Raw genomic sequence first — 26632 nt, 5'->3', positions numbered from 1 at the left:
ATACCCCCTCTTATAAAGTGGGAAATCTGATGCAGGGGGAAATAGACACGCCTACAAATAACTCCACCACCATTCATTCAACACAAATAAACGCCACATACTTGACAATCTCTTCCACGCTCCTAAATTCTGAGTTTTTACTTTACGGAAATGTTTCTGAAGAAAAAAATGACTTTTGTTTTAGAGAAATGTTGTTAACCCATTCAGCAAGATAGTTAGGTTATTTCACTGAGATGTCAACAGAACATGTTTTCATGGGATGTTTTTGAGTGCTGTGAGGGTTTGCTCGTACGGCGGCATATACCCCAGGGCAAACTGGGATCGTATTGCCCATGAAAGTTACTTTGAAGTTTATCACCAGTGAGATGGACTTGTGTCCGTGCATGCTATATTTGGATGTTAATAACAATTTTTGTTGGTTACTAATTTGTTGATGGGGAAATGTGTGAGTCACCACAACAGCCATATTTGCCGGCAATGGGCTTACGTTTGCTTGTTATGCTCTCAGCTTTAATGTCTCCTATAATATACTTCTCAAAAGAAGTTAAGGCCCCCCCCCCCCCCCCCCCCCCGATTCTTTTATATTACTATAGTTAATTTGCCATGACAGATTAACTATATGAAAGAAAAGTGTGGTCCTTAATTTCTTTGGAGTAGTATGACAGATTAACTATAGTAGTATGAAAGAATCGGGTGATCCTTATCTTATTTTGAGTAGTATAGTTCTTTAGGCAAAATAAATGGTGTGGACAACAAGATTCGAGATATTTGATTGTACAAACCATCCTCAAGGAGCAGGCTACAAAGTCTGCACTGCAAACATGACAGCATGCACAACTCAAGGCAGTAGGACCGACACACTTGCACAAGGTAGATAATAATGCCATGATTCCATGATACAGCAGTGGTGAGGCGTGGAGGGAGGCACCATGTTGCTGGTATCGTAAAAACCATCAATCTACGCAATTGGGAGGGATACGATGGCAGCAAGCCTGACTACCCAATCCTGTTAGTTGCTTCTTACGTTAAGCATGGGTTGCTGAAGACCTACTCTACTAGGATATCCTTGGGTTGTTAATGCATGTCACAATAGTCAATGAAAGGACTTGAGTGGGTGTTCTGAAATGTTTCAGTGTCATTGGGGGTGTGGTGACTGTAGTCATTGTTGGCACAGGTCCTACCTTGTTTTACAGTTAATCCTGAACACTTGACCCAGCTGTGGTCTTGTGGATAGTGCGTCTGCCAGGAGAACAAAAGGTCAGGGGTTCCATCCCTGGCCTCTACATACCATACTCATCGGCAATAATGATTTAAACAATAATTGTCGGCTCAGAGTCAGTATACTGTGTTGGAAGGAGTATTCATATTAAACTACGGCATGGTATCTCAGTGGGCTAGCACAATAAATGTATTGATGTAGCCAATTCTGGATGCTCCCAGCACTGATATTAATATAATCATATAATAATACTCCTCAAAGTGGCCCAAACACTCACTCATTCACTGAATCAACAATCAATTGAAGTTTCTTTAATGAAATGAAAACCACAGAAATATAGTAAGAAATATAGAAACAGCTTTATACTTCACCCCTTGTAGGTGACATCTCTTTTCTGGAGGTGTCAGGGTTGTTCTATAGAGACGGGTGGAGTAAGTAGCTGTCAGAGTCTGTCCCATTGTGTAACTCCAGTGGATTGAACACATGGAATGTGACAGCGCCACTGGATACACTGGCCAAGTAGGTCATGTCTGCTGTCCACTGTCTCCACTTGATGGAGGAGCCCTGGGTACATCTTCCTGAGGCAAGGGAGTTTCCCGAACTGGGCTGGAATTATGGAGTTTTATTTTGGAAGGATAAACGAGTCTATAAATAGTCCAATCCAAATCTCGTAATAAAATTGACATCCGGTTCGTAAATTGGCGTGCAGATTTCAGTCAATTGCAGGATTTTGCAAAAGCCTGTCTGCTGCCTAGTCGGTGTCAACAGATATTTTGCAAATCTTGAATGCAAGTGATATGAGAGGTGGAATCTGATTGGTCAATAGGAGGGACACAGCAGGGACATAACTCGTAATATGCCAATGGTGGCGCTACGATCAAGCCACAAAATTCTTACCTTGTTCGGCAAGGGTGGAAACTGATATTTTACAGTCAGTTAAATCCCTTGTCTCGGGAAGATACCCTGGGTAGTGGTGTTGTTGATGTGTTGATGATGTGATGATGATGTGGTGATGTGGTAGTTGTAGATATGTATTGATGAAAAGCTTTAACAACTATGGTCGAAGTGACATCAGGTTACAGGTATATAACTGGTATAACAGGTTGCAGCAGTATAAGTCATATAAAACAGACAGGTTGCAGTGGTATAACACAACCAACAACAGGTTAGAGTAATATAACTCACCTAACATGGGTTGCAGTGATATAAATAATATATCAGACAAGTTGCAGTGATATATCATAGACAGGCTGGGCTAATATAAAAAACAGGTTGCAATAATATAAACCTATCGAAAGACTGCAATGATAGATATAACATAACAGACTGCAGTGATGTAAATCATATAACAAGCATATTGCAGTTGTATAACAGTGCTATAACAGACAAGAATAATAGGAGCTTATACAATGCAGGGGAAAATTTGGGACCATATTGAAAATATGTATTAGCTTGTAAGATCACTGAAGATGAATAAAACGATGAAATCAGCATTTCACAGATGGTGTGTTAATAAATTTATGACATGCAATACTTTGTGATAGCTGTTATAATTTATCACTTACTATGCAGAATACTGAGCTATAGATGAGGATATGTACATGGAGTATATAGGTGTGTATTTTCATCCCACGTGATACATGTGATACATTCAGTGAGCTGGCTGTACATTGACTCAGCATGGACTAGGTGTTAAATCAAGTGTATGTAAGATAATCCGATATAAATGCCATAAGTAGATTTAGCTCATTAATATCTGATTGACTCGGTTAGTTTGTGATCAAGTGTGATGGTTCATTCAGCTGATAATCAACACCCAGACAAGGAGAGTTTGTGCTTCATAATGACATTATTCCACAGTATGTCAAACATGGGGTGATGCTTGTTGAATAGAGCTGCTACGTTCGGATTACAGTCAATGTTAGATTTGTTAATGCAGCAGATTAACTCAGGCTTTGTCAGCTGGGTTGTGTCATGGTGTGGTGGCGTTAGTCCAGTGTTCCAAATACAGTGTACTGATTTAGTAATCGGGGTGCAATTTCCCATTGACAAGACTGCACTGGTGCAGGTTAAAATAGCTTTTGCAAACCAAATTTATAAGCAGTCAATACTGAGTGCAGGCGATAAAATATACAAACAGGCTATTAAATATCACTTGCTTCAAATTTGTACCATGTTTAAAAAATCTCACTGAAATAAAATTACCTTCGTTTCACACGATGTTCATGTTTACGCCCTTTGCAATACACGCTAGCCAATAATGTTTTAATCATAACATAATCATCATGTGGTGATTATCATGATGTATTACCCTGTTGAAGTGGAAATGTTCTTGTCCCGGGACACATATACCTGTATTGTTTGTATTGATACACGATCTGTTGATTCTTGTAATGTGGCGCTGTGTATCATGGGGGCGGTCGGGTAGCCTAGTGGTTAAAGCATTGCTCGTCACGCTGAAGACCCGGGTTCGATTCCCGACATGGGTACAATGTGTGAAGCCCATTTCTGGTGTCCCCTGCCGTGATATTGCTGGAATATTGCTAAAAGCGGCGTAAAACCATACTCACTCACTGTGCATCATGAGTCAGGGGACGTTCGTTGACTCGTTACACCGCTAGTCTGGTGTTGCGTTATAAAACTTGACTTATAGTGGCCAGTACAATTCTGTAAAACCTTTCATTCTGAACATATTGTATGAAGTTAATGATCCTTTCAGAACTTTCATCAGTTTTGACTGTACAGTTTACTCACCTAAATAATTGTTATGGCGCTTGTAGTCACCTTCAGTTTAATAATCTGTTCCCGCAACAGAGCGTAGTCAATTTTCCCAGCTTGTGGGGCAAGGCGATCTATGCATGGTTGGCAAAGCAGAAACAAGAAGGTAAACGTATGTCTGGGAAATATTACATATATTTACCAGCGACCCCAAAGTTGATATACATTATTCTGCGTGAAGGACATTTTGGAGCCCCTTGTCCATGTTATAGAGTGTGTTTTGTTTATACTTCAGTCGGCAGTTTTCTAAATAATAATAATAATAAATATTGCACTCGATTTTCTTTCTCATCTCCCTGGGGAGTATACAACCCTAGCTGCTTGTGAGGCACAAGTAGGTTAACAGTCACATTACCACCACATCCTACCGGGTACCCACTCACTGCTGGGTGAGTCATATTTTGAACAAAGTCACTTAACATGCTTAACGGGAGACACCCATGTGCTGCATGTGTTTCAGTAATAATCAGTCTTATGTTACCAGCGATTGAAGAGAGTGTTTTTTATTGAAAACTTTATTGCCTTGCTGAATACTTTGGATTGAGAATTCAGTGGAATGTAGAGATATTTGTAATGAGTGATGTAAATAACACCACATTCCTTAAGGCCTTCATGGAGGTTGAGCACTGAGCGGGACATTATTTCTGGGTCAGTTGTATTGTGATAGCTACTGCGACTGGTTGTACCGGGGCACCTGTTTCACAAATGTCGTTTACCAACTCCCAGTGTTAGAGGAATGTATGTTTTAAGTAGGAAGTACATTAATAAACAAATCACAATCCATGATGACACTTGTTTTCCTGTGCAGAACGTTACTTTCTGAAACAAGAAGTGACAATAACACATACCGTATTCGACGTAATAAGCGCCCATGGCGATATTTGCTGATATATTGGCTAGTGAACAATCCCAATAAGCACTCCTTCCGATTGATCAATGTACACAAGACTTATTTATTCGCGTATAATACGTACTCGTGTGTTATATGCATTCTTAATTATGGGCAAATATATTCTGGAAAGATATATCTGTCGCATATAATCATTTCAGTATGTCAGCATAAACCACAAAATTTATCTTTCAACTCTCTTTTTTCTACCAAAATAACATTCTAATAAGAGCCCCCTATTTCTAATTTTGAGAGCGCCCTGGGTGCTTATTACGTCAAATACGGTAGTTATTTTGATTTCTTGAAGGTTTTTGTGAAAAGTAAATTTAGTTTTTGGGTGTGTGTGTATGGGATGGAAGGAGCATACTCACATTATAGTGATAGATGCTAATAATGTACTGTATGGGGAATCAAACTCAGGTTTTTGGCATGAGTGAACACTTGAACCACTTGACTACCCCACTGAGTCGAAATCCTACATTCTTCTTGCATTTCCGGACGTATGAATCAAAAAGCTTCATGACATTAAAACAGTTTTTGATTATCTTCTCAAATATCTTTTCAGTTTGACATTTATTAAATAAAAGTAGAAACAATTCAAAATCACTATAAAAAATGCAATAGTTCTGTAAGTTCATCTTATCCAAATGCGTATTGTATTATCCAAATATTATATTATCCAATATTATATTATATCAATAAATGCATTTGTCTTGGGTGTAGGAAGTCATGAGTTTCTGGTGCAGACTCTCACCCGAGTGTCTTTTGATATCAAATATATCAACACGAGTTGATAAAAGTGGAAAAATTTCGAGGCTTGCCGAGGATTTTTGCCATTTTTATCAACGAGTGTTGATATATTTGATATCAAAAGACACTCGGGTGAGATTTTATTTATCATCCAAATCATTCTTCCAACTTTTTCAATTTGTAGACAATAATTAGCAGTGCCTTCAGTGTAAAAAGTACTGCTAACAGCTTCAGTAGCAGAGCCATTAGTGATGTATTTGATTGTGACGTCATGGTAACCAGTGACGTCACAATGGTCTGCAAAGCATTGTGATGTAATTTCATTGCAGCGATATCTACAGTGTAGATATCGCTTGATCTCATCCAAGCAATATCTCCTGTGGGAGCTGTTTTGGATGATAAATGGTATATGTGAAAGGTGTCCAGAGAATTAAAGTTTGATTCCCCCACATCAGCACAATTTGCGAAATCCCTTTCTTACTCACATCATAGCCAATAATAATCCATATAGGGACACTAACATCTACTGAAAACTATATTGTAGCCGTGAAGATCCGGGGTAGAATAGGTCTTCAGCAACCCATGCTTGCCGCAAAAGAGGTGACTAATGGGATCGGGTGGTCAGGCTCGCTGACTTGGTTGATGCATGTCATTGTATCCCAATTGTGTGGATCAATGCTCATGATGTCAATCACCGGATTGTCTCATCCAGACTTGATTAATTACAGACCACCATCATATAGCCATCATATAGCCATCATATAGTTGGAATATTGCTGTATGTTAAACAACAAACAAAAATGAGATAAAGAGTCATGTTCGGGCTAGTTGACTAAAAATGTTTTTTGCACAGCATGGAATAAACGTACTACATACTCTTTCAAAAAAATGTTTTTTTTGTTTACACTTCAAAGTTTGTTTTGTTCCTGTAGTCAAATTGACAATTCATGGCGGCAATTGTTGAACTAAATGAGTGTCTGTCAGGAAATAGACATTGACCTAGGACAGATCATTTCAAGCCAACTGCCAAATGCAAGGATGTTTAATCATTGATGTCAAAGGCATATGATATATTTTATATCGCCTCCCCCTATTTGGTTTGTGTTTGTTCTCTACTGTGTTTCCTGCAGGCAAAGTTGACCAGGATGTGCCCCAGTGGGTTGATATACAGGATATAGCTGAGTGAGGCGATCTGGGAGTAGGCATTGGAAGAAAAGTTGCCTCAATATTTTTGAAAGCCTCCATTGTTGTCAGTGTATAATATGAAGGCTGCTTTTTAGATTGTGGTTGCATTTTAATGTAACATGTGTTTTTTTCAGGATATTGGGGAATGTTGTGTTAGCCTCATCATGTTACACCAGGGTGTTGTTTGTTCAAAACAACCTTAGCGCTGCGACTGTCGTAAGTCTGTGTTAAAGTATGGGAGTTACGATCACCTTAGCCCTAAGATGTCTTTGTACAATGGCATCCTGGATTATGGATGTGCTTGTTGTACGGGGGTAACTATACTTATCATGTGGTCCGATTTGGAGACTTGGTTGAATGTGTATCATCTTACACTGACGGCATGGATCGTTGCTCATAATATCAATCTCTAGTTTCTCTGATCCAGACTTGGCTGATCCACTCACCCCAGACCAAACTTGATAATGATAGATTATTTTTATTTTATTATTATGATGTAGGTGCTCATGATATCAATCTCTGGATCTCTGATTGTTTACTGACTGCGTCATATAGCTGGAATATTTCTGGATGTGGCATTAAACAACAAACAAACAATCAGCATTGAGAATCACTGAAACGCAAATGTGCAAATATTAGAAATTTATTACATGCGATCATTCTGCTGTTATGAGTAACACATGACTTTGTCTCAGGATCAAATGTATCCTAACATCCAGTCTCTGAATATGAAATGAACAGGAACATTGGGGGCATGCCGAAGACCCAGGTTCAATTCCTAACAGAGGTACAATGTGTGAAACCCATTTCTGGTGTCCCCCGTCATGATATTGCGGGAAGATTTGCTAAAACCATACTCACTCACTCACTCACTCTGAAATGAACATATTTTATAGAAAAAAACAGTTGTTAAATTACCTTAATAAGATATAATAAAAAGGAGCCCAGAGACTTCATTTCCTAAAACTGCATAATCTAGACTTGCAACTATTATAGACTTGCATGGGCTGTATTGGATATATTTGTTTTAGGGTCTGTATGGCAGACTATATCAAGTGCACAGGACCTTGAAAGTTTGTAGCAGTAGCACTAATCCTACAACAGTACATAGGACAACAGTGCACTCGTCAAACACCATTGATTATGTTGGTTTCTGCCAGAAGGAATTACCTGATTGGATGAATAATACATGACACGGGGTACTTGGGCTGTGTATTGACATGTTGACATGACATGACCTCTTGTCATTATCACGTCAACAGCAGAATGTTGGCGCGGGAGTCGGGAAGGGATCACACTTCATAATTAAATTAGGCTTGTAGATGAGTGAGGTGAGCTGGCTGTGGGTTGTGATTTGCTGTGTGGGCTTTGTATGGGGAATTCGAGTGAGTGAGTGAGTGAGTGAGTGAGTGGGCTTTGTATGGGGAATTCGAGTGAGTGAGTGAGTGAGTGGGCTTTGTATGGGGAATTCGAGTGAGTGAGTGAGTGAGTGAGTGAGTTGGCTTTGTATGGGGAATTCGAGTGAGTGAGTGAGTGAGTGAGTGAGTGAATGAGTGGGCTTTGTATGGGGAATTCGAGTGAGTGAGTGAGTGAGTAAGTGAATGAGTGGGCTTTGTATGGGGAATTCAAGTGAGTGAGTGAGTGAGTGAGTGAGTTGGCTTTGTATGGGGAATTTGAGTGAGTGAGTGAGTGAGTGGGCTTTGTATGGGGAATTCGAGTGAGTGAGTGAGTGAGTGAGTGGGCTTTGTATGGGGAATTCGAGTGAGTGAGTGAGTGAGTGAGTGGGCTTTGTATGGGGAATTCGAGTGAGTGAGTGAGTGGGCTTTGTATGGGGAATTTGAGTGAGTGAGTGAGTGAGTGAGTGGGCTTTGTATGGGGAATTTGAGTGAGTGAGTGAGTGAGTGAATGGGCTTTGTATGGGGAATTCGAGTGAGTGAGTGAGTGGGCTTTGTTTGGGGAATTTGAGTGAGTGAGTGAGTGAGTGAGTGTTGTTTAACACCTGGCACTCAGCAATATTCTAGCTATATGATGGCGGTCTGCTCATAATTTACACTGGACCAGACAATCCAGTGATTGACATCATTACCATTGACCTATGCTATTGAAAAACAATGACATGCATCAACCAAGTCAGCGAGCCAGACCACCCGACCCTGTTAGTCACCTCTTACGAAAAACATAATCACCTCTTATGACAAGCATTGGTTGCTGAATACCAACCTGAGTGAGTGAGTGAGTGAGCGAAAGAGTGATTGAGTGAATGGATGAGCTAGTGAGTGAACGCTTCAGTGTGTTATATCACCAGAAGTATTGAGTGAGTATGGTTTTATGCCACATTTAGCAATATTCCAGCAATGTTGGTTGCTCGGTTGGCTGCTCGGTTGGCTGCTCATGTGGTTACACTGTGATAAGGCTTGGTACAATTGATGGCTTGTTTCTCATGGCTCCAGTATTAACCATGTTGATGAGGTTTCACTGTGTTGGGGGGGACAGGTGGTCCAGTCGTCAAGGGCAACGTAATTCGCTGTGCAGAGTTGCATCCCTTGGGCACGCCAGAAACCTGTGATTGTGGGTTTGAATCCCGGTTCGCCCCGATTATGTTTCTAGGTTTGTCAGCACCATAGCCGTGTTCATGGGTTAGACCGAAGTGGTAAACGTCTAAGACCTACGTCATTTTGGGCGTTCCTCCTACATTAAGCTGACACGCCGTGATATAACTGGAACCCAACTCACTCAATCACTGTGTAGGGACGGAAGTCATTTCACTTCCTTAGCCAACTAATGAAGGATTTCTTCAAAGATTTAGCAAGCATTCCTTTTGCTCTCCCTACCTTCAGTAGATGCTAGACAACACTGATGTCCTTCAGGGAAACACCATGACTTCTTGTCTTCAGAGAAGGTACTACAGGAACAACAGCCATGGAAATGTATGTTTCTGTCAAGTCTGCCACAGGGCTTCAAGTGGATCTTGAGGTGTGCCCGTTGAGATTTAAGTCTGCCACAGGGCTTCCTATGAATCTTGAGGTGTGCCCTTTGAGATTTAAGTCTGCCACAGGCCTTCCTATGAATCTTGAGGTGTGCCCTTTGAGATTTAAGTCTGCCACAGGCCTTCCTATGAATCTTGAGGTGTGCCCTTTGAGATTTAAGTCTGCAAACCAGAAGAATACTGTTCAAAGATATGAAATTGGTTCTTTGAAATACTGCTCAATAAACATGTTCACATGTCCATGCCTTGCCGTGTGTGTGTCCAGTGACTTGTGCAGATGGACACTTACCTCTGGCTTCTACTCTACTCCAAAAGACAAAATGTGACTTTCATGGAATCCTTCTGTGACCATGCTGTGTGCACTCAGATACAAGCAATTTCAATCCCTGTACAGCATGGTGTCCCAAGTGATTCCTGAACAAGCGTTATACAATTTCCATGTTTGTGTTTTCTGCAAAAAACAACAAATCAATTTACAAGCTTGAGTACAGAATGTGCATTCTGTTAACTGATAATAGCTTATGCATGTAAACAAAGTTCAAAACAATGTTTTCCACACAAGACAGGGCACAGTACAACCCAACCTGACTATAGTATGCTTTACTGTCTCAGGCCATTTTGCACTGCTCAACATTTTTGTTTTCTTTGTGTAATGAATTTTTCTTCTGTAACTAATAAGATCAATATCACTCTATCACTGCTAATGACATCAATATCAGTCTATCAATGCAGCTATTGCTGTCTGTAAACAGATCCACTTTGAGTGCTAGCCACCCATGTTGTATTTAGTCCATGTTGATCAATGTGTCCTCATTGAACCAATCAGTGTCAATCTCCCTGCCCATCAATCAGACACCTCTCGTGTTAAAAAGGTATAAACATATTCCCCTTGTTGATAAAAATCATTTCATGCAGCCATTTGTTAGAATTGTCATACATTGTAGATTCATTTGAACAGGTAATATTTAATTAAAAGACAAAAAAATTATGATCATTTGAGCGGCCATTAATGATGTATCTGACATTCAAGGGTTAAAATATTGATTAGCATGTGCATTGTTCAGAGTGTAGTGAATTGCTTTACCGGTACTTAAATATATATAACCACGTTGATCGATAGATCTCGGCAAAAACAATAAACTGTTCAAAGGCGTTCGTCATGCTTGATTGCCTCTAGTTACACACAAACTGTTCTGGAGGACCAAGCACAGGGAAAAGCATTATTATAGGAAATATTGACGGTATACCCAGTGTTCAGTAGTTAGGACGGTGTTTGAACTAAGCTTGAAAGCCAAGGGGGCCTTGTCGTGTTCCTGATCAACGATTTAGGGGCCCTACATCACTATAGCAGTGAAGGGTTACAGTGTTGATTTATACTACTCAAAAGAAGTGAAGGACCGCCCGATTCTTTCTTATTATTGTAGTTAATCTGTCATGCCATGATAGATTAATTATAGTTATATGAAAGAATCGGTGGTCCTTATCTTCTTTTGAGTAGTATATGTCAACATATCCCAGGTACGTGGATAGTTGGTCTTGATGTCAATAACTGCATTGTTTGGTCCAGACTCCATTATTTACAGACTGCCGTCATATTGCTAAAATATTTGTTGAGTGGCACATTTACAACAAAGAAACAAACTGAGTAACCCATCTACACCTCAAAGTCCTTAACGGTATACGGATGAAAGCATCATTTTTACTTTTCTATTATAATCTATGCTCCAAATTTTGCAGACTCTGTACACCCAAAAGCAAAAGGGAAACCAAATGTTGCAATGTAAAGAACTTGAGTATATGTAATCATATAGTTACAGAACTATATGATGATGTTTTTTCTATGACTACTATTTGAGAAAATAACATTTGTAAAGACGTGTGAAAACATGAATACACAACAATTAATCAGCGTAAACTCACAGTTTAATTAGATTTGTGCTCTTGGTTGTTAATGTTCATGCCATCAAAGATACTGTTTGCCTATGAACAACACAACTATTTCCAGTTGATAAAGGATTATATTGTGATATTGTGAAATAATCATTAAGTGTCATGCCAAGAGGAAGGGCTTACTTCAACAAGGGTGTGCCTTGCGTTATTTTAGGAAACAAATATTTACATACATGTATTTACATTGATCATGCTTAGACATTAACAAACTCAGCATTTATAGGTTTGGAGCTCAGCTGGGTCAAGTTACATACTCATGTTAGAACCAACTTGCACAATCCTCTATTAACTTGTTGATCATGTCACCACTGTTGGAGTCTCCAGTAGAATGGGTCTCTGGTAGAATTGGTGCCTGATAGAATGTGTGTCCAGTAGAATGGGTCCCCGATAGAATGGGTCCCTGGTAGAATGGGTCCCTGGTAGAATGGGTCTCCAGTAGAATGGGTCCACGGTAGAATGGGTCATCGGTAGAATGGGTCCCTGGTAGAATGGGTCTCCAGTAGAATGGGTCTCCAGTAGAATGGGTCATCGGTAGAATGGGTCCCTGGTAGAATGGGTCCCTGGTAGAATGGGTCTCCAGTAGAATGGGTCTCCAGTAGAATGGGTCATCGGTAGAATGGGTCCCTGGTAGAATGGGTCCCTGGTAGAATGGGTCGCTGGTAGAATGGGTCGCTGGTAGAATGGGTCCCTGGTAGAATGGGTCTCCAGTAGAATGGGTCGCTGGTAGAATGGGTCTCCAGTAGAATGGGTCCCTGGTAGAATGGGTCCCTGGTAGAATGGGTCATCGGTAGAATTGGTCCATGGTAGAATTGGTCCCTGATAGAATGGGTGTCCAGTAGAATGGGTGTCCAGTAGAATGGGTCCCTGGTAGAATGGGTGTCCAGTAGAATGGGTCCCTGGTAGAATGGGTCTTTGGTAGAATGGGTCTCCAGTAGAATGGGTCATCGGTAGGATTGGTCCATGGTAGAATGGGTCCCTGGTAGAATGGGTCCCTGGTAGAATGGGTCCCTGGTAGAATGGGTCATCGGTAGAATTGGTCCATGGTAGAATGGGTCCCTGGTAGAATGGGTCGCTGGTAGAATGGGTTCCTGGTAGAATGGGTCCATGGTAGAATGGGTCGCTGGTAGAATGGGTCGCTGGTAGAATGGGTCCCTGGTAGAATGGGTCATCGGTAGAATGGGTCGCTGGTAGAATGGGTCCCTGGTAGAATGGGTCCCTGGTAGAATGGGTCCCTGGTAGAATGGGTCCCTGGTAGAATGGGTCCCTGGTGGAATGGGTCCCTGGTAGAATGGGTCCCTGGTAGAATGGGTCCCTGGTGGAATGGGTCGCTGGTAGAATGGGTCCCTGGTGGAATGGGTCCCTGGTAGAATGGGTCGCTGGTAGAATGGGTCCCTGGTGGAATGGGTCCACGGTGGAATGGGTCCCTGGTAGAATGGGTCATCGGTAGAATGGGTCCCTGGTGGAATGGGTCCCTGGTGGAATGGGTCCCTGGTAGAATGGGTCCCTGGTGGAATGGGTCCCTGGTAGAATGGGTCCCTGGTAGAATGGGTCCCTGGTAGAATGGGTCCCTGGTAGAATGGGTCCCTGGTGGAATGGGTCGCTGGTAGAATGGGTCCCTGGTAGAATGGGTCCCTGGTAGAATGGGTCTCCAGTAGAATGGGTCCCTGGTGGAATGGGTCCCTGGTAGAATGGGTCCCTGGTGGAATGGGTCCCTGGTAGAATGGGTCCACGGTAGAATGGGTCCACGGTAGAATGGGTCTCCAGTAGAATTGGTCCCTGGTAGAATGGGTCCACGGTAGAATGGGTCCCTGGTGGAATGGGTCCCTGGTGGAATGGGTCCCTGGTAGAATGGGTCCACGGTAGAATGGGCCTCCAGTAGAATGGGTCCCTGGTAGAATGGGTCCACGGTAGAATGGGTCCCTGGTGGAATGGGTCCCTGGTGGAATGGGTCCCTGGTAGAATGGGTCCCTGGTAGAATGGGTCCCTGGTGGAATGGGTCGCTGGTAGAATGGGTCCCTGGTGGAATGGGTCCCTGGTAGAATGGGTCGCTGGTAGAATGGGTCCCTGGTGGAATGGGTCCACGGTGGAATGGGTCCCTGGTAGAATGGGTCATCGGTAGAATGGGTCCACGGTAGAGTGGGTCCCTGGTAGAATGGGTCTCCAGTAGAATGGGTCCCTGGTAGAATGGGTCCACGTTAGAATGGGTCCCTGGTAGAATGGATCGCTGGTAGAATGGGTCGCTGGTAGAATGGGTCGCTGGTAGAATGGGTCCCTGGTGGAATGGGTCCCTGGTAGAATGGGTCCACGGTAGAATGGGTCTCCAGTAGAATGGGTCCCTGGTAGAATGGGTCCACGGTAGAATTGGTCCCTGGTAGAATGGGTCCCCGGTAGAATGGGTCCCCGGTAGAATGGGTCCCCGGTAGAATGGGTCCCCGGTAGAATGGGTCCCTGGTAGAATGGGTCCCTGGTAGAATGGGTCCACGGTAGAATGGGTCCCTGGTAGAATGGGTCCCTGGTAGAATGGGTTCACGGTGGAATGGGTCCCTGGTAGAATGGGTCCCCGGTAGAATGGGTCCACGGTAGAGTGGGTCCCTGGTAGAATGGGTCTCCAGTAGAATGGGTCCCTGGTAGAATGGGTCCACGTTAGAATGGGTCCCTGGTAGAATGGATCGCTGGTAGAATGGGTCGCTGGTAGAATGGGTCGCTGGTAGAATGGGTCCCTGGTGGAATGGGTCCCTGGTAGAATGGGTCCACGGTAGAATGGGTCTCCAGTAGAATGGGTCCCTGGTAGAATGGGTCCACGGTAGAATTGGTCCCTGGTAGAATGGGTCCCCGGTAGAATGGGTCCCCGGTAGAATGGGTCCCCGGTAGAATGGGTCCCCGGTAGAATGGGTCCCTGGTAGAATGGGTCCCTGGTAGAATGGGTCCACGGTAGAATGGGTCCCTGGTAGAATGGGTCCCTGGTAGAATGGGTTCACGGTGGAATGGGTCCCTGGTAGAATGGGTCCCTGGTAGAATGGGTCCCTGGTAGAATGGGTCCATGGTAGAATGGGTCCATGGTATCACATACCACTTGTTGAGGTTGTCTAATGGGGAATGGTGGCGGCAAGTTGTGTGTCACCCTGCTAGTTGACTTGCTGCTCATGATGTCGACCAGTTGTTTGCCTAACCCACATTATTTACAGGCTGTGATGTAGACTGATATTTAGTCCCAGATATAAAGATATCTTATTTAAAAACATTCCTCTACCAAATAAAAAACTAATATTCAAATGGAGCCAAGAGGCAATCTACTTCTGGCTTGCCAAATCAATCTAGACTTGAGCTGGACTCCTTTTTTAATTATTCTGGGTCAGGGAGACAGCCAAGCTGCAATGATATTTTGCTGGAATATTGCTGACTGCAATGTTAAGCATCTGCTCACTCATCAACTTATTCCCATTTATCAGTCCCAATGTTCAGCCATTTGGACCACTAAATATCCATGTCAGTCATCCATTTCCACTAGGACATTGCTCCACTTTTATAGCTTAGTGTTGAGTTTGAGGTGAGGTGAAAGGTGAGAAAGGTGAGGTGAGAAAGGTGAGGTGAGGTGAGGTGAGGTGAAAGGTAATGTGAGGTGAAAGGTGATGTGAGGTGAAAGGTGAGGTGAGATGAAAGGTGAGGCGAGGCGAGGCGAGGTGAAAGGTGATGTGAGGTGAAAGGTGATGTGAGGTGAAAGGTGAGGTGAAGTGAGGTGAGGTGAAAGGTGATGTGAGGTGAAAGGTGAGGTGAGGTGAGGTGAGGCAAGGTGAAAGGTGATGTGAGGTGAAAGGTGAGGTGAGGTGAAAGGTGAGGTGAGGTGAAAGGTGATGTGGAAGGTGATGTGGGGTGAAAGGTGAGGTGATGTGAGGTGAAAGGTAAGGTGAGGCGAGGCAAGGTGAAAGGTGAGGTGAAAGGTGAGGCGGAAGAAAGGTGATGTGAGGTGAAAGGTGAGGTTAGGTGAAAGGTGAGGTGAGGTGAAAGGTGATGTGAGGTGAAAGGTAAGGTGAGGCGAGGCAAGGTGAAAGGTGGGGTGAAAGGTGAGGCGAGGTGAAAGGTGAGGTGAAAGGTGAGGCAAGGTGAAAGGTAATGCGAGGTGAAAGGTGAGGCGAGGCGAGGTGTGAGGTGAGGTGAAAGGTGAGGTGAGGCGAGGTGAAAGGTGAGGTGAGGTGAAAGGTTAGGTGAGGTGAGGTGAAAGGTGATGTGATGTGAGGTGAAAGGTGATGTGAGACGAAAGGTGATGTGAGGTAAAAGGTGAGGTGAGGTGAAAGGTGAGGTGAAAGGTGATGTGAGATGAAAGGTGAGGTGAAATGGGGTTTATCGTCACGTCCAAGATTATTGCACTTATACAGCGACATGCAGGCATATGTGTATGTGGCTGCTTGTACTAGTCTGGAGTGATGCCGATTATTAGTGCTAGCCACCATGCCGCAGTTTAACATGAATATCCCACTCAGACACAGTATACTGACACCGAGCTGACCAGTCCTTGTTTTAGTCCCTTAAAGCCGAACGCCAGACAGGGTAAAAACAAGTGCCATCTTTTAACGTCTTTTGGTATGATGCGGCCGGGGATCACGGAGGCGGTCAGGTGAGGTGAAAGGGTAAACCTCGAGTAGAAGATTATTGCACTTATATAGAGACATGTGAAATGGGTGTTGGCGTGCGTGGTGCCTCTTTGACTAATGACAGTTTTATAGTGCTGGCCAGCTGATATCCCATATCCCACAGTTGAATATGTAAACCACTCAGACACACTATACTGAGCTGACCAGTCCTTATTTTATCCCATTAATGCTGAGCACCAGGAAGGGAAACAGCAAGTTTCTCTCAAGGCAGATACTCTATCCACTAGACCACAGCAGCGGTCTGGCAGCCGATCTCTCTAGGGTTGGTTAACTTGTACCGGTAATTACTACATTCTTTCCTAATGAAAATTGTATAGGTTACTCCGGATCAGAGCTGCGTAATGTGGGCCGTAATTATGTGGTCACGATCGGCATGCCAGGCAGATATTTGGAATGATGATATAACTAGCCAATTCACTCCATTGCTCAAGCTGATCAGAATAGGAGTAGATTGGCGTGGTCTGCCAGGGACTCCACTGTTTGGTGTCTAGGTCACGCTGTTTTATTCCCCGTCAGAAGCTGGCACACCATCTCTGTGTCATTAGGGTAACTTTTACTTGCTATCATATATACAGAAGAAAAAAAGATAGGGATCATGAAACATTTATACATACCCTTCATATTTAAATAACTGACTATTCTTTGGTCAATATACATAATTTGAGCTGGAAGACTATCAAGTGAAATTTTGCTGGGGCTGCCAGTTGATGTGAGCCTAGAGTCCCTTTAAATGAGGGGATTTTGACCGGTAAATTGTGTTGACACTATAATGACAGATAAAATACATAAGATAAAATGTGCTTACAGGTAAAATGTGCTCTCAGGTAAAATATAACAAATGACGTGTGTTGTAAGGCGAAATGTGTTGACAGATAAAATGTTTAAAATACAATTACAGGTAAAATATGCTGACAGGTAAAATATGTTGACAGGAAAAAAAACCTGCCAGGAAAAATATGCTGACATGTGAAAAATAATGAATGAAAAAGAATCCATTTTTTCCATTTCCACAAACCCCTCTTTCTTCACAGATCAGTTTCGGAATAAAAGAACCACGCTGCATAGTTCTTGATAAAAAATGTGTTTGTTTTACTTTTGTATTGGTATTTGCAGTTTTTATTTGCATGTCTTCTCCTGGGAGAGACAGTACTCATGTATGCAGGGCAAACACGGTGTGTTTGCAGTAATGGCTGATCTGATAGACTTGAATAGAAGCTGTGGAGCACGTATTTACCCACACTACATCAGCCACATTCGGACCTACCGTAATTAATCGGATATACGAACATTAAACTATTTGGCATTTGGAGATGCTTGCCTCTTGTAAACATGATACAGATATGAGCACTCAAGGACCTGGGCCCACTTGCACAAAGAGATCTTAGCGCTAAGATGATCGTAACTCCCATACTTTAACATAGGCTCATGATAGTCTTAGCGCTAAGATCGCTTTGTGCATGTGGGCCAGGTTCCATGAAGCGGTCTTAGCGCTATGTCAGTCATAAGTCAATGTTAAAGTATTGGATTTACAATTGTCTAAGCACTAAAATAGATTTGTGGATTTGGCCCCAGGTTTTTAAATATCTGGTTTTTGAATACTCAATGCCTTTAAAAAGTGGTCAAATGTAGCATACGTTAAGTTTGGGATTCCATATTCTCAATAAAGTACAATTTCTAGTACTTGTTTGGGTTGATTCCCAGAGTAAGTTACTTAATTGCAAAACTCAGCAACCTTACCCACTAAATATGGATACTACGACAACTGGTAGTCCATTGCTGAAAACTATGAATACAAAATGCCTATTACCATGTTTTGGACATGGACTAATGTAACATATGTTATTTCAGATTACAATTTTTAAATAAAGTGCAAATTCTAGTACTTTTTGGATTTATCTGGTTTCTTACAGTAATTGTTTCTTAATTGCTTTTATAAAGCCATGTGAATAAGTTTTTAATCAATTAAATATTCATGAATATATTTAAATACCTTGGGTAATCAAATATTCAATCTCTTTTGATACATGTAGAAATAATTCAAAGTTTTTTGACACAAAGTTTAAAAAGAAATAGAAAAGGAATTTTGGTCCTCTTTGTATTAGGATAAGAACGGTAGGTGTGTGTAGACAAGGATGTGGAAGGGTCTGTATCTCCTCCCATGTAGTGGTTATAACCTACCGGGTGTGTAGTATATGGGTGTATGAGAGCCTGAGAACACGCCTATACTGATCACGTAGTGGTTATAACCTACCGGGTGTGTAGTATATGGGTGTGTGGGACAGCCTGAGAACACTGACCACGTAGTGGTTATAACCTACCGGGTGTGTAGCATATGGGTGTATGGGAGAGCCTGAGAACACGCCTGTACTGACCACGTAGTGGTTATAACCTACCGTGTGTGTAGTATATGGGTGTATGGGAGAGCCTGAGAACACGCCTATACTGACCACGTAGTGGTTATAACCTACTGGGTGTGTAGTATATGGGTGTATGGGAGAGCCCGAGAACACGCCTATACTGACCACGTAGTGGTTATAACCTACTGGGTGTGTAGTATATGGTTGTATGGGAGAGCCTGAGAACACACCTACACTGACCACGTAGAGCAGTTGGAGTTCTAATGAGAGTGAGTGAGTGTGTGAGTTAGTGAGGGGATAAGGTTTGGTGTTGTGGTCAGAAAGGATACACGTATATTCAGACCCAGTATTTCCTCTCAGTGCCCAAACGGCCTCTGGCTTCGAATCAGTGTATGAAATAGTCTCAAAATATTGCTGACCAGTCGGCTAGCTAGCCTTGACAGTTAGTAGCCAGTTCAGATTTCACTAGATTAAGTAAGTGACAGTTTCCCAGATATTTGATTCTCTGAAGGTATCAATAAATTGCAAATTCTGAGTCAAATGTCATGAAGAGGATTAACTCTGAGCTTGAAATTCACAACATCACAACATTGCAACCTTGATTCGTTTTTAATAATAATTTGATTTTTCAGGTTTGATGGTTGTATTAATGTACAGAAAGGGGAGAACTGCTTTAAAAAAAATCACAATTAAAATATCAGTTGCCAGTCTGGCTTGGAACATTTCAGAATCTTTAGCCCAGCTGAAATTTTGCAGCTATTTCGCACACTGGTTAGAACTGATCCTCAGTGCCTGGCTTGTCGTCACCACTAAACCCCCCACCACCATCAGCATCCACAGCAACATCATCATCACCACCAATATCATCACCTTCGCCACCACCACCACTATCACCCCTACATATTATGAGTTATGTCCCTTCCATGTCCCCACTATTAACCAATCAGATTCCACCTCTCATATCACTTGCATTTGCTTCAAACAAAATGGCAGAGCCCAGACTAGATAATATGATCGATAATGAATAAAACGGGTCTTAACTCACAAAGAACACCATGATTACAAACAGGAAAAGATTTGAAAATATCTGTCTACTCCCAGTGATGGTACAGGTGCTTTGCAAGTCCTGCAATCGATTGAAATCTGAACAGCAGTCACCATGCTGTTTGTGAACCAGTTGTTACCCCCCGCCCAACAAAGTTGGCGGGGGATATAGAAACGGGCTCCGTCCGTCACGTTGCGTTTCCGGAGCATAACTCATACACAGTTCAATATTTTTTCATCAAACTTTGCAGGTCTGTCAGGTACATGCTGAACTGGTGCCTTTTGTTGATTTTGCTATGCGATTTTGATTGGATAATGCACAGACTCGTTTGTCCAGCCAAAACGCCATAATTCCAGCCTCGTTTGGCAAGGGTGGAAATTGGACTTTTCTTGTCAGGTAACTCCCTTGCCTAGTGAAGATGGACAAGCATGGCGTACAAGGAACCTAGTGTGCGCTCCCCACTGAAGCTATAGTAACATTGTCAACATTGGAATGGTCTTTTTTCAAGGGTAATAGTTATTTCAGTGAGTATTATATAAAGGAGCAAAATTTTATCAATTCTTATAAAAAGAAAGAAAAGCAAACATTGAACACATTTCTTTTTCCAGCAATGAACGCTCTGTATAAAGCATCAGGACCAAGGATGAATGAGCAACTTTAAGGAATGTGTCACTAACCTGTTTGTAAATACTGATTCGTTACAGGGGTAGTGGCTGGTCAATTGTCAGTTTAGGAACAAAATTTTGGAATGATGGCTCTGCAATTAAGTCTTTACTAGGACTCCTGTGTGGTTGTGACCAGTGGATTAATTCAGCTTTAGTAGAACTGTACCGGTAATAGATCCATGTGTTCACCAGTCCGGGAGTAATATGTTCACAGTGTTCACACAGTCAAGGAATATAAACTATTATGCAATGTGTTCTCACAGTCAGTTTGAATATGGAGCAATATGCAATATGTCACTGTATATTATGAGAGCCAGACTGGTTACAGTTCTCCCATCCAACTATGAGTCAACGCCCATTGTGTTCATGTGACGCCTCCCTGGCTCCGGTGCCCCTGTCTCAAGCCTGGTTTAACAGTCATTGTCAGGACTCCATTGCTTCACATCGTCTAACACTAGGTCCCCTTCAGCCAGTGTTCCTGTCTCATGACTGCAACTTTCAACATGTTGTTGACATTATGTCTCCTTCAGCACAGTTGAAAAAGGCGGAGTGGGAATATAATTCTGCATACTTGCCATATTTTATGCTTGATCCCCTTGAGGCTGCGGAGGTTTAATGATATACACTTATGGGTAAAGAAACGATACCTCGCTGTTGATTTTTTCTGGTTTGTTTTCCAATTGAAAATATGTTGTTTTAGCGATACAATATCCTAAAAATTAACTTCTGCTTTGTTATATTTTAAAATTATTATTTGAATTAAAACTATTTAATTTGTTTTTTTAAATTCACATAATTCACAACTGCTGATGGATGGTTCTCTTTGACATCTTATCTTTAAAAATAAGCGTTTTATTTGGGGAACACGTGACAACATTTCAAACATGCGAGATGTCACGAGGCTGTACATTCAGCATATACTCTTTGAAAAATTATCCAGACAAAATGTAAATGTAAATGTCCACAGTCATGAAGATAAATTATTTCACTACATCCTGTCAAATATTGAAGCAGTCAATATCAACTGCATTTGTTTCCATATCTATCATTTCAAACAATAAATATCCCTTCATAATCAAAATGTATAAAAATATCATCAAATATGTTATATTGATTATTTTGTTTTTGTATGTGTCTACAGGAATGTAAATTATGTATGTCTGTATATATGTATATATGAATCATAATGTCTTGTCTTTTAAAATTGCATCTGTCCCGTAATGGAACGTTTCTGCAATAAATATTATCTTATCTTATCTTTAGCATAAAAATGGAGTCAGGGGACTTCTGTGTCTATTTCTTTTACCACTCTTTATTTAACCAATTTATTTTTTTACAATATTAGCCAGTCACAAATTACTTGTTACAAACTGTTGCATCAACAAGTGATGGTTAAATAGACATAACCAAATTTAACAACAGTTCTTTCAATTTTCAATTTCATAAACAAACAACTCGATATACGTTTCTTTTGCCCCTCATTTTACATACATAATCATTAAACTGACTTTCACCTTTTTATATCTTGTAAATGTGTAATAAAAGTCGGAATTGACCTAATACTCAGCATTCACAATTATTTTAACGTAACCAAAATCCTATCATCTTTGCACTTCATAAATCATATGCTTTTGGTTGCCAAGATACGCATTAATATCTCTAGTATAAAGAACAGTGAAAGATGTGAAGATTCTAAAGATTAACAAAGAAATAGCTGTTGTAGAGGAATTTCTTGCCTCCAGAATAATAGTACTGCACATTTGAATAAAAGTGGAGCTTGACACTTGAACCACTTGTGAATTATATAGTGAATTATATACAAGCCAACACAATGCCTCTGTTGCCAACAATATGCATATTCTGCCAGATATCCTCGATATGCATACAGTGTTTACACTTGTAAAAGATGATCTTTCTACATGTATGATTACCTGGTACCTTTGGAAATGAAAACGAAAACAATTAAAAAAAACTTTTGCTGGGGAATGTACTGTTGGAGGATTTGCAAATATGCTATGACCAGGGAGAGTTGAAATATCGGTAATTTAATATTGAGTGAGTGAGTGAGTGAGTATAGTTGTACGCTACTTTTAGCAATATTCCAGCAATGTCACAGCAATATCACGGCGGGGGACACCAGAAATGGGCTTCACACATTGTACCCATGTCGGGAATCGAACCTGGGTCTTCTGCATGACGAGTGAACGCTTTAACCACTAGGCTACCCGACCGCCCCAATTTAATATTGAGTCAGAAAATGTGCTATTTATAACTAGTTTGAAATTTATTTTGGAAGCAACACCTGATTCCAATTTTGCTGACAGATATATTTCTGTGTTTTGTTCGTATATGAAACAAACCCAGATTTCCGGTCCCCATTCCTGATGGAGACTGAACCTTTGATTCATTTTGAAATGTTCTGTCTGTAAGTACAACATTTACAGGCCTTGTGGCTGTTGACAGGTGTTAAAGTTTACACAAACATTCCCATGATGCTCTTGCAACTCAACACTTCCTGTTAGTGTTGGAGAAACTTGAGTGAGCAGTTTCACACTGCACAGTAATTACATCCAGATTACTGACTTCAACACTGTAGTACACCTGAGTTACCTCCCCTGGGTTATTCCCGCTTGGGTCAGTCTCATTTTGGTAGAAATTACACACTTTGTTTTGCTTTTGTTTTGAATGAGACATTATCTGGATTAATTATTTGTAAGTAGTTTTCAAACATGGCATACTTGGAGTACTTGAGTTGTCTGTTTGTAGTTCTGGGTTCTAATTTCCTCCTGCTTGTCTAATGATTTGTTTGTTTGTTGTTTAACGCCTGACTCAGCAATATCCTGCTTTATGTAGGCGGTCTGTAAATAATCGGGTCTGGACCAGACCAAAAAAGTGATTAGCATCATGAGCATCGATCCACGCAATTGGGATAAGATGACATGCATCAACCATGTCAATCAATCTGATCACACGATCCCGTTAGTCGCCTATTGCAATAAGCATGATAAGCATGGTAGCTGAAGACCGATTCTAACCCTGATCTTCATGGTGCGCTGATAAGATTCAGATGGCTACAGTGTGTCACCTGGCTGATACCCTGACAGCATACATCGGTGCTCATGCTATCAATCACTGTTTTGCCTGGTCGGGTTTCACCATTTTCAGGCCACCCTGGAATAATCATGTTGCATTATTCAGCATCAAACATCATTCACTCACTAACTCAGTGTCAGTTGATATCATATGTCCTTGTGTTATGGGTTTTCGAGCCCCCACGAAGTATTTCTCATTACGTGTCTGATAACAATCCCAATACACTACCTTAGAGAACATTTATTTCTGTTAACACTTGAATGGTCAAATGACCCTGTCTTGTTTGTTTAACGATGCCTTGAGCGAAGTGAGTCGATCAGGCACCATCTTGTTAAAATCAGTCACATGGCAATACTGACAGGAAGTTCACAAACTGCAGCCGATACATCACTGGTGGATACGAATGTTAGGAAGCAAAATTATCATCAGATCAAGTTTGATTAAAATGTGCTTAAGTTTTGCTTAAGTTTTGAGGTATGTTTTCATTACTTATTGAATATGTTAACTCGTGTAGATTAATTCATAACATGATTTCAGCGGCAAGTAGCAGTGGCATGATGCACCGATGCATCGGTGGAATGAGATTTTTTACTTCCTGGTACAAATATTTATCACAATCTCACACAAAGTAAAAAGTACCGATTCTAACCTTAAATTTATTCTTCAACAAATGTTACACCAAACAGTAATTACTTGTGAAATTGAGTAGCGAAAATGTAAATTGATAGTGTGCCAGGTATTTGGCCATCCTGTCTATGAAAAACATGGCTTACACACCATAGAAAAGAGTACATACAATTGTCGTGATGTGTGTCGTATCGTGGGTAAGGTATCGTGATACATATGGGATCGCACAGTTGGTGTATCGTCCCAGCCCTAGCGGCAAGTGGCGAAAACTTTGATGTCTTCAGTGGCCCTTGAAGCGTCTACCTTGATTATGTCATTAAGCACAGGGTCCCATATTGTTATGGGGCTTGAAATAAGGTGAGGCTCAAAACGTAACGTGGGGATATACTTGTTAACATTAATGAACTTTGTTTGCTGTGTTTTCAATAGTGTGAGAAGCTCTCATACAATCTCTACAACCCTGCCCTGCTTCAAGGACAAGAGAGTACTTGTACAGCCACTAAGCAATGAGGTAACCCCCAGTGATGTTTCCCCCTGGTTGTTTACAGGCATGTTTTGTTTGTTGTTTAATATTTAATACTGCACCCAGCAATATTCCAGTTTCAATAGTTTCTTTGGTATTGTGTGTATTTAAAAAATATACAGCTGCGTAGAGGGGAGTATGCATAATACACGCCTGCAATGAATTTTGATGTTTTTTTTCTCAACACAAAGACATTGCTGTGAGCATGTAACACTGCATCTTTCCAAGGCAAGGGAGTTAACTGACTGTAAAAGTCCAGTTTCCACCCTTGCTGATCTAGGATGGAATTTCTGGGTTGATTGTAGCGCCACCAGTGGCTATCAGGAGTTATGTCCCTTCTATGTCCCTCCTATTGACCAATCAGATTCCATCTCTCACATCACTTGCCTTTATGGTCAGTTAACTCCCTTGCCATGGGAAGATGGTAACACTGGAAATACCATGTCAACAATCCCGTACAGAAGTAGGCAATACAATCATGTCTGATCCCAAAAAGTGTTCATTGTATATATCTGGACTTATGTTTGTGATCTATTTTATTAATTTCATTCATAATTTGCATAATATTCACAGCAACAACCAGTCAGTTGTAATCTGCTATTGATGTCTTGACATCAACCTCATTTGACAAGGAATGGATACATATATCATAATTCCTTACTATGACTTGTTAAAGGTCATATTTGTTCTCACTATTATTTGTCAACATAATGTTTCACAATCGAAAGGGCAAGATCGCAGGAAAATTGAAAGTCGACTGGTCAAACTGTTCCATGTGTAAAAATATAATTGGCAATAGCAATCAGCTGTACCAAAGTGCTATGCTTATGGCTATTATTATTTTTGATACATAAAGTAAAATCTGCAACTAAAATAACATGATATTGGAATATATAATTTCTGGTAAGAAAGGTAGTTTCTTCTGATCATTGCATTGAATTCTTTTTAGTTATATTATATATTTTTGGGTATTTTAACCGTATCACCTGTAGATCTGGGAGAAACCTTGTGGACAGCTAATTGCACAGTAATCTTAATCTTTGCATATAAAACAATGCCTATCAGACCAGGAAACATATCATTTAATGGGTAAATTATCATCATGATCGAGCAGTGATGTTTTATCGGAAATATCATCCATCACCTGTTTGTTCACTGTATAATGTAGTTTTTGACTGAGCTCCAAAATTAAACATCCCCTAGAGGGGGGTATGCAGTATGCATAGGTTTGCAATACAGTCAAGACAATTTGATATATGGTGGCGGTCTGCAAATAATTGAGTGTGGACCAGACAATCCTGAGATTGACATCATGAGCATCGATCGATGTAACTGGCATACGATGTAATGCATCAAACATTGATCTTTGGTTTAATTTAAAGACACTTATTAAGTGCATGTGGCTTTACTACCCTGAAATAAACCTTATGCTTTTCCGTAAATTAAATTTCTGTCCTTGTCACTCAGTCAGAGATGTAGGCACATCAAGGTCAGCGTAATTTCAAACACATTTGTCGATTAATCCTTTCAAATCTCAGATTGCCCAATATTGATCCATGATTTGTCAGCACCATACTCAGGTGAAAGTGGTACCCTTCTACAGCCTGTGGCATCTAACTAGGCTTCTTCCAACATTAAACTCACTCACTCACTCATCCAAAAACATACCCCAACCCTACCACTCAACCACTCACTCAACCACTCAGCACTCACCTAAAAACATACACCCACCCACCAACTCAACCACTCAGCACTCACCTAAAAACATACACCCACCCGCCAACTCAACCACTCACTCAACCACTCAGCACTCACTCACCCAAAAACATAGACCCACTCACTCACTCACTCACCCGCCCGCCCACTCACTCACTCACTCACTCACTCACTCACTCACTCACTCACCCACCCACCCA

General features: G+C 41.4%; 1 protein-coding gene and 1 long non-coding RNA gene across 2 annotated transcripts in view; one reads left to right on the top strand and one right to left on the bottom strand.

Annotated features, from left to right (window-relative positions):
- LOC124143152 (1-phosphatidylinositol 4,5-bisphosphate phosphodiesterase eta-2-like) overlaps positions 1–26632 on the top strand; it is a 117129-nt gene that overhangs the window by 1290 nt on the left and 89207 nt on the right. The window lies entirely within an intron of this gene.
- On the bottom strand, positions 9446–21382 carry LOC125374913. Its single transcript, XR_007218819.1, has 3 exons — positions 20486–21382; positions 10097–10258; positions 9446–9969 (listed from the first exon to the last, which is right to left on the bottom strand). It is a non-coding gene; the product is annotated as an uncharacterized LOC125374913 (long non-coding RNA).

Source organism: Haliotis rufescens, unplaced genomic scaffold, assembly GCF_023055435.1.
Source record: "Haliotis rufescens isolate VD_foot unplaced genomic scaffold, xgHalRufe1.0.p SCAF_6, whole genome shotgun sequence".
Taxonomy (NCBI): Eukaryota; Metazoa; Mollusca; class Gastropoda; order Lepetellida; family Haliotidae; genus Haliotis; species Haliotis rufescens.
This window is presented reverse-complemented; position numbering and strand designations above follow the sequence as displayed.